Raw genomic sequence first — 9,548 nt, 5'->3', positions numbered from 1 at the left:
ACCTATCCACACAATTCTACTCCACCATTCCAATTAATATCCACGTCTATCAGTCATGATTCAGACAGGAGATGAGAACGGAAGGGGAAAATATAGCAAATTGTTACAGACCAATCAGTTTTAGGGATTGAAAAATTCAGTCCCTGCCAGAAATCAGTCTCTGATGATCATGTATTCATTATGGAAGATGTCCCAAAGCCTATGAGCTCCATTAATATTTTAACTAGTCCGCCGCAAAAGAGCGTAGGCAAGAGGGAACGAGATTTATCCACTGTCATAAACTGATCTGAAGCGCAGCCCCCACTCTGCAAAACAGTATAACTTTTTGATTAATTAAACTCCTGTGGATTACCATGCTGCCTACCGAAGTGTGGGGTTAAATGTCCTCCGCAGCTTTGCAGATAATTGCATTCGAAGGCAATAAGTCTTTGTTAATATGTTGGGGAACATAGAACAAAACACTGGGAGAATAGGATACGGGTCCACTATTGCAGGAGAGCAGCAGTTCATGAACGACTGCAGACCCGAGGGCTTTCCCTATTGAATTCACCGTGCTGATTGAACGTTTAAAACCAGCGCCTCAATACCACACGAAAACTAAAGCTCCTCCTGAGACCCCATCGCGCTGTATGAATTTCAAACAGGCATAACTACGCCTCCTGCTTTAATTACGGAACAATTTGGAGGCCTTTTCGCGTCGACGGTAGTAAATGAAGTTTTTTTCTGCTCTGTGCAATCAGCCTGCTGTCATTTCTCCTTTATATTTCTCATCATCTTCTTCTTCTAATGAGGCATCGGGGGAGGATTATCTCATGTCTCTGTCTATTCGCCTCATTGGTCGACTGCACTCCAGCTGACCAGAGGTTACACTCAGATGCTTCATTCTGGTGTAAGGAAGAGCACGGTGTGACAAGCAATAGGGGAAACAGGAGACTGCAGAGACTGCTGATGGACAGTTCAGGCTCCAGGGGAAGTCCCTCATGTGTAATGAACCTGCAATGGCACAATAACAGTTGCCAGATTAAATTACTGTGTATCATGGGAGGAAAAGGACAGATTAAATGAAAACAACACCTTGAAAGTATTCATGAAATATTGTCATGCAGGGGGAGACAGCCCACACTGTAAAATAAAATTGTATCTGGGGCTGTATAGACTGTTTGTAGTCTGGGGCTATAGGGCTGTATCCTCTGCCCCCTGGTCATCTGATGTTCTCCGCAAACATCGTTCTATGCAGAGAGGAAGTGGCGCAAATCGAAAGATCCTACTGACCTTGGTCTTTATCATTCCCTCCTCTCTTCCTTCTCTGCTAATATCTCTACTGCTAAAATGACTTACTAACACAACAAAATGAACAAATCTGACTCTTGCATGCTTTTCAAAACCTTCTCCTCTCTTCTCAACCCTAACAGCTGACGATTTTGCCACATTCTTCATAAATAAAACAACCACCATCAGTGGCCAATTTACCAATCCACAAACTGACACACACATTTTACCAGCTAACACACATATTCTACCCTCCTCTGCTTTCAGAGGCAGAAGTCTCCAAAGCCTCCTTTCCAATCGTCCTATCACCTGTCCGTTTGATCCTATTCCCACTAACCTACTTCAAGCCATTTCTTCCTCAGTTGTACCCACACTCACGCACGTCATCAACACCTCTCTTTACACTGGTACCTTTCCCACAGCATTTAAGCAGGCTCGGGTAACCCCACTGCTTAAGAAACCCACTCTAAATCCAGCACATCTAGAAAATTACAGACTGGTATCCCTTCTTCTATTCGTCGCGAAAACACTTGAACAAGTTGTTTTCAACCAGATTTCTTCCTTCCTTACACAGAACAACCTCCTGGACAACAACCAGTCTGGTTTCAAAAGCGGACACTCAACTGAGACTGCCCTGCTCTCAGTAATTGAAGCTCTGAGAAGCTCAAATCCTCAGTTCTCATCCTGCTGGATCTGTCTGCTGCCTTTGACACAGTTAACCACTAGATCCTCCTGTCAATCCTAGGTCCTTTAGGGTGTCATGGAGGGGTAAGGTGTCTAAGACCCAACATCTAGCTACTGGAGTGCCTCAGGGCTCAGTTCTTGGACCTCTTCTCCATCTACATGACATCACTAGGATCTGTGATTCAGAAACATGGCTTTTCCTATCACTGCTACTCTGATGACACACAACTCTAACTCTCATTCCAGCCTGATGATCTGACGGTAACTGCTCGCATCTCAGCCTGCCTGACAGACATTTCTGGCTGGATGAAGGACCACCACCTTCAACTAAACCTTCAAAGACAGAGCTACTTGTGGTCCCAGCCAACCCAACACTTCATCACAACTTTACCATTCAGCTAGGCTCGTCATCCATAACTCCATCATGGTCAGCCAGGAACCTTGGAGTTGTAATGGATGATCAGTTGAACAGCTGCAGCCAGAGTGGTCTTTAACGAGCCGAAGAGAGCACACGTCACTCCTCTCCTCACAAAATTGCACTGGTTGCCAGTTTCCACTCGCATCAAATTCAAGTCACTGACATTTGCCTACAGAACAACCACTGGCTCTGCTCCCTTTTGCCATCCAGAAACTTGCGCTCTGCAAGCGAACGGCGTCTTGTGGTGCCATCTCAAAGAGGCACAAAATCTCTTTCTCGGACCTTTACCATGAATGTTCCCTGTTGGTGGAATGATCTGCCTAACTCAACCAGAGCGGCTGAGTCCGTAGCCATTTTCAAGAAACGGCTGAAGACACTTTTTTCGACAGCACTTGATCCAGTAATACTAACACTATCTTCTATTTATTAATAATAATAATAATTTAACATGTACTGCGTTAGATTAAACTGAGAAGGGTCATAGCACTTGCATATTGTTGTCCTACTGTTAGTTTAACTGCTTCTATTGTTCTCATTTGTAAGTCGCTTTGGATAAAAGCGTCTGCTAAATGAATAAATGTAAATGTAAAATGTAGAAGCTTTCTATCTTAATTGTGAGCTTATTGACTTCTGTTTTCCAATTGAAATGAACAAACAGACAGGATGGGATGTTTCTTTTATAAAGCCCCTGGTCCTAAAATAATTAACTTGATAAAAATAACTATTAACGTTCCAAGGCACTTCAGAGGGGCTTTAAGTTCAAATAGGCCTACACTGAAAGAATAGTTTTTAATTAAAATTTAAATTATGCCAACTTGACATTTAAGTTCAGTCAAGACATTAAGTAATAATAATAATAAAAAAAAAATATATATATATATATATATATGGGTGGACCTATTGGAAAAATAGGTTCTCAATGATTTTTTTATCCTGCAAGGCCTGAACAAGCAATATTATGAAGTTATGGTACAAAGGTGGCATTAATGTGTTTATATTTAAATATCATAAATGGCTCTGTTCCAAAATCTAGTGAGCTACCTAAATAGGCATATCTTCTAAGGTGAAATTGGCCATTTGTAATTTTATTAAATATTTTTCCATTCATTTTTGCTATTGAAGTTTGGCCAATGGTGTTCAGCTGGTTCTTTCAACCTGCCCAGCTAACAAGTGCCCAAAACTGCTCTAAAACCAGCAAACCAGACTAGCAGTAGCCTACTTAAAATCCTCTTCTGAGTCGCTCATCTGAGAATCTTTCCAACATTAAATGCTGAGCTCATAGCAATCAATCCTGGAAAAAGAGCTTGTCGCTGGGTTATAAACAAGCAACAGTTTAGAGGCTGGGAGGCTGATGTCTATTTGTTTGGTAATGAAAGATGATTTTCTCTCTCTAATCACATGGGGGGGAAATCATTTTATTATCTTTGTACATAGCTCCTGATGTGTGAATGTATTATGAAGGTAAATCATCTCTGTTTATCAAACGCTCTTTGGTGTAGCAATGGCAATAATTCATATACACAGTAGATGTGGGGAAAAGTGTCAATGAATATAGCTCACAAATTGTCAGCCAGACAGATGATGATGATGATGAGGAGGAGGAATAAAGTTCAAATGCAGCGTTTAATAACAAGCCAACAGATAATACATACGCTAACACAAACAAGACCAGACCAACTCTGAGTGAAGGAGTTTAAATTCACATGGTGATAACCTAAATGACGAACAGCTGTGATAATGATTAGTGTCAGTGGGAACTGATGAGTGGCGGAAACTCAAACAACGGAACACGTGACTAATGAAAACAAACTAAAAGTCCATGGAAACTAAACTAAGAACAACACAACTGAATAAGTGTTACACAAAGGCATTTAAATTCAGTTCAAATTAAAACGTAAAGGAATGTAGACACTTAAAAAGATGTGCATGTTGCATTTTACTTAAAATGAGTAAGCATGAGTTGGCCCACTATGGAAGCTTGTTTCCGCCACTGAATAAACAAGAAAAAAAGGAAGGCAACTTTTTATCTCACAAGAGCGCGAGTTTATATCTTGCAATTCTTAAAAAAATTGGAGAATTTCGAGATATAAACTCACAATCGCAGGAAAAAAATTCAGAATTGTGAGAAAAAAAGTCAGAATTGCGATTTATAAACTCGTAATCATGAGAAAAACGAAATTATGTTTTATTTCGGAATTCTGACTTTTTTTTTTGACTGTTTGTATATCACTTAAGAATTGCAAGATATAAACCTCACAATTGCGAATTATAAAGTCAGAATTTCGAGATATAGGCTATACACTTTTTTTCTTTTTTCTTTCAATTGCGACTTTATATCACACAATTCTGACTTATAACTCACAATTGTGAGGGAAAAAAAGTTGTGAGTTGTGAGATAAAAAGTCGCAATTACTGTTTGCATTTTTAAATTGCGTGGCAGCTTCCATAGCCCAGATAGTTTAGCATTTGAGATACTTAAAGTCAACATGAACATGACTGGTTTACAACAGTCTTACTGATGTAATTGGCATTTTTCCAAGTGAAACAGGATATTCAATGAAAATTAGGATGGGACTTGATTAGGACCTGATCCTCCATTGGGAGTTGATTGATCAGAGAATAGTGGGTTTTACGGACCTGAAAGGTGGGGAGGGGAAGAAGCAAAGTGGAATCGTTGATGTGGAATGGGTGAAAAGTAAAGTATTAGTTATAATATGACAAAAAAATAAGTAACATGAATTAAGTAAGTAAATAGGGTCATTTCATGTTGTCATTTTCAATGTTGATAAATGTCAAACATGTAAAAGGTACCTTAGAAATGGAAGAATGAAAAGCATGTGGATTTGAACAAATTTGCATTTTAATTATAAAACAATATGCAGGGGTAGCAAACAGAACAGACATCTATGGTGGAATAAAAAACAGAAATAAGGACTCAGTGATGCAAACATGCTTCTAAAAAAAGGGAGAACACCAGTGGGAAGGATAATAAACAACAGAGATGAATGAAACTCTCTGGTGCCCAGACAGGAGGAAATAACAGAGAATTTAACTGAACGAGAATAAAGAAAATCATCTGTCTTAAAGTATCAAGGCCATTTGCCACAGACTCGGACTGCGTTGCTTTATAAATCATGAGATGCAGAGCAGTCTGTTTGATTTCCATACGAGTTAATGGGATTTGACGGGATATAAAATAACAAATAAAAGACATAATCAGACGCTGCTCATTAATAGTTAACAAGCAGGTTTGCATTATGACGTCATTGTTTACCTGCCTGCAAAAACCAAGAACTTTATTTAAGACAGCCTATTCAAAATCCTGTCTTTCTGGATGTGCTTTTACAAGCTTTAAAATAATCCAGGGATGATCTAACTGTTCCAGTGGATGTGTCATTATTATGCAAAGCGCTCCTTACTATTGACTTAAAAGAGCATATCAAAACACAAACAAGTCTTAATTATAATATTTTATTCTAAGAAGATGAAACTGAAGCCAAATGGTATCTTAGAGATGTGGGGTGTTTAGTGACCCAGATTGAGCATGAAATATATGCAGACGGCATGGAGAATTTCAGAGTCCACCAAATAGCTTTTATTATCATAATTCTATGCCATTTGGCTTATGATTTTCATACATTAGAAGCTCTTCAAGAGTCGCTCTGTCGACAGAAGGAGCGTGGCGCGGCCTCGCGGAAATGACATAAAAATACAAAAGACAATTGACCTCATTTCTCAACAGGGCTGTCCCTCTGACTCGGCTCACGTGTGAGTAATGCATATGGAGAAGATGGAGGTGGACAGCTGAAGATACTTACAATTGTAGACAGCAGGAAGAGTCACATATTGTTGCATAAACATAGCCATTATGTTAAGACTGTGTCTTAAATACTAATACAACCAACTAGCAGTTAGTCAAGGGGCAATCAGACATAGGCCTACTTTTTGGTATCAAATTAGACCAATCTATGTTTTTATGTAACTGACTTGTAAACGTTATAAGCAATCTTGGCAGTTTATGCAACCAGCCACAGAATATTCCATAAAAAAATCTGTGCATGCATAACTTCAAAAGCGCTGCAGATTTCCACAGAGCTGTTTGTAGTCCTAAAACCTGCAAGATAATTAGCATTCAAGCCACGGATTGCCTTGGGGAATTTCCCATTGTGGTTATGAATTTCTGAGTAAATTAAGTGGGTAATATTACTTGTAGAACAAAAGGTGAAAGAAAACACCAAGAAACATTATTATTATCAATGTTGAAATATCAATGTTGTGCTGTTTAATATTTTTGTGGATCTCTTGTGGAAACCATATAAATGTCTTCACTTTTGATCAATTTAATATGTCCTTGCTGAAAAAAAAGTATTAATTAAAAAAAAAAAATTACTGACCCCATACTTTTGTACAGTAGTGTTTATGATTTGAACAACAGTTTTAGTACTTATGCAGCAAAAATGTGATGTATACAGCTAATTATCAAATGAAATAAAGATGTTTCATTATTCTAAATTATACACATTTTAAATATAGTTTTGAAATTATTTAATTTAACAAGAGACTGGTATATAAGCCCATTTATGCCTCAAAATAAATTTTTAAATAAGAAATAAACTTATATTGTGAAATAGTCACAAACGACAAAATATTATAATTATAATAGTTATAATAATCAAAATTGTTACACTGAAAGATATTAAAACCACAGTTATGAGAAATGAAGTCACTATTGAGATTTAAAGTCACATTAGGTAAAATATAGTCACAATTACAAGAAAAGTCACACTGGAGAATAAGATCATATTAAGTGAGAATTATGAGAAACAAGTTGCAATTAGCTGAAAGTGATTAAACTGGCACAGCTATGTGTGTAAAATTACCACAGTCAATTGCATACTTAAGTGTGCATATAATTATACAAAAATGTTTGTACAAAAATTGACCAATGAGGGGTGTTGCTAAATCTGCAGTTTTCCCGCAGAATTGGGCTATTTTAAGTTGTTGCCGAGTGATAAGTTTTTCCAAGGGTTGATTTCCACTCCTGTATGTATGATTTCGGCACTCCAACAACCCCCAAAACACCCCTCCCAGATGTACATATTCAGTGGAGAATTTGGTCCCTGACGGAGAAAATCGCATTGGCTATTTTGGGGCTACTTTAGCTGCACAGACCTGGCAACCCTGCCAATGAGAATCAAGTATTCCAGAGAGCTTGTAAGTATGCACTCTGCATCTCCTTCAAGGTGAACAAAACCAGTATAAAACTGTTTTAGTGGCCCAGAAATAAAACAGAGGGACATAACAGCTCACAGCAAAACTGATGCCAGGCTGATTCTGTCAGGAGCAGGACGACTGCCAACCGCTCCCGAAGGAATGCCAATGTGTCTCTTTCATGCTGTTCTGTATTCTCTTTTATAGCCATATGTTTTCCTTTCCCACCATTTTAGACATAACCATATGCTGTTCTTTTTTTAAATTAAGGAACTGATGATGGAAAGCGTGGGCATGAAATACAACAATGATAAACAATAGAACTGTGGAAATTTGGATCAGTGGCTTGGCTCTCCACAGGACTTTAATGATATAGAATTATTGGTAGCAATTTATTTTACAGTCCCGTTCTGAATGTGCTGTAGGCTACATACTATGTACTTCTTATAATAATTATAAAAACTGGATAATAACTAGGTACTAACCCTGAACTTACCCATGAACCTAACCTTAACCCATGTTGTTACCTAATACACTGCAAGTACACATACTGTAAAATAAAGTGCAACCGATCACCGCCATGTTGTTGCTAAGCAGTTTCTAAAGGTTACTGGGTTTTTTCGGCACGTTGCTAGTATGTGGTTACTAGGTGGTTTTGTAGAACCTGCATATGGCTTGAGTTCTACAATGTAAATCTATGGGATTTTTTTATTATTGTAAATCTGATCGAAAAGTAAAAGCACACCTTACTTCAACAAGTATTGACACTCAAAATTGTGGCAGAGTGAGCCAGACAGGACAGGATATCACTTAAAATGTGCAAATTACAATACCAACGAGGAACAATACATTTCAAGGTTGCTGGCAGGCACAGTGTTTTTTGTCTGTGTTTGATAGTGTGTCTTCTGTCAAATAACTTTCCAACTGAGCTGTCAACAGACCCAGAGGTGGAAACAACAGAAGCATGTCATTGTGAACAATAACATTTCAAAGTGAAATTACCATTTGTCAGATAATGCTTTCAGGAGGTGGGCTTGTATAATTTGCACATTAAAAATTTAATTTTGGCTCTGTGTTTTATTAATGTAAAGTCCTGTTATGCTGCAGGCTTCTTCGCTTTAAACTGTACTGGCACCGTTCACTGTCTGCTCATTAACGGATAGAAGTTATTAAACAGTTTAACCACATTACACGCAACAAACCAAACACATCTCCTTTATTTATCATAATCAAGATAATCGTATAAAATACATGATCATTTATTGAGGTTTTTTCATGGAATTATTATTGTTACATTCTGCACAATTCATTGACATACTTTTTAGTCACATTCACTGTAAAGTTAAACACCTAAGGCTGAAAACGACACAATCAGTCTCCATTGCATGAGGATCCATAATGTGACAATGCAATATAAAACTGCTTTTACTGATGTCTCAAAAGTACTGCATGAAAAATGTAAACCTGTGCATTTCTCTGATAAAACATTATTGCAGATTGAAGCTCATCAAGATAAATGCTTTGCAAAGCATGTGTGTGTGAAACAAATGGCTCTCAAGCACCCATTAAAGTCTGCTTCTCTTAATAATAGTAAACTTTGATCTTTTTGAAAAGTAAACTTTGAAAGTTAGTGACAATGCAGATGGTCACAGCCATTTCCAATCTGCTACTTGGCTCAAATGTAAAACAGAAGTTGTAAATTTGCCATTGAAGCCACTTCAGTGTAATGGCATAAAATTTTCAGAGCAAAATGTCTTTAGCGCGCCCTTATTTAATGGTACTTCACATCAGCCTGTCCAATCATAATCTTTCAGACAAATGGAAGAAACCACACTATATACTGAACATTTGAGATCTCTGGCCATTTTTGATAGTTGCTGTGGTGACTTGAACGTAGGTCAACGTGATCTTTCCTAATGGGAAGCGTGACTTTGACAAACAGAAGTTCTGGGTGAGATACTAGTAG

The sequence above is a fragment of the Abramis brama genome (genome assembly GCF_963993115.1).
Source record: "Abramis brama genome assembly, chromosome: 17".
In the NCBI taxonomy this organism is placed as follows: domain Eukaryota; kingdom Metazoa; phylum Chordata; class Actinopteri; order Cypriniformes; family Leuciscidae; genus Abramis; species Abramis brama.
This window is presented reverse-complemented; position numbering follows the sequence as displayed.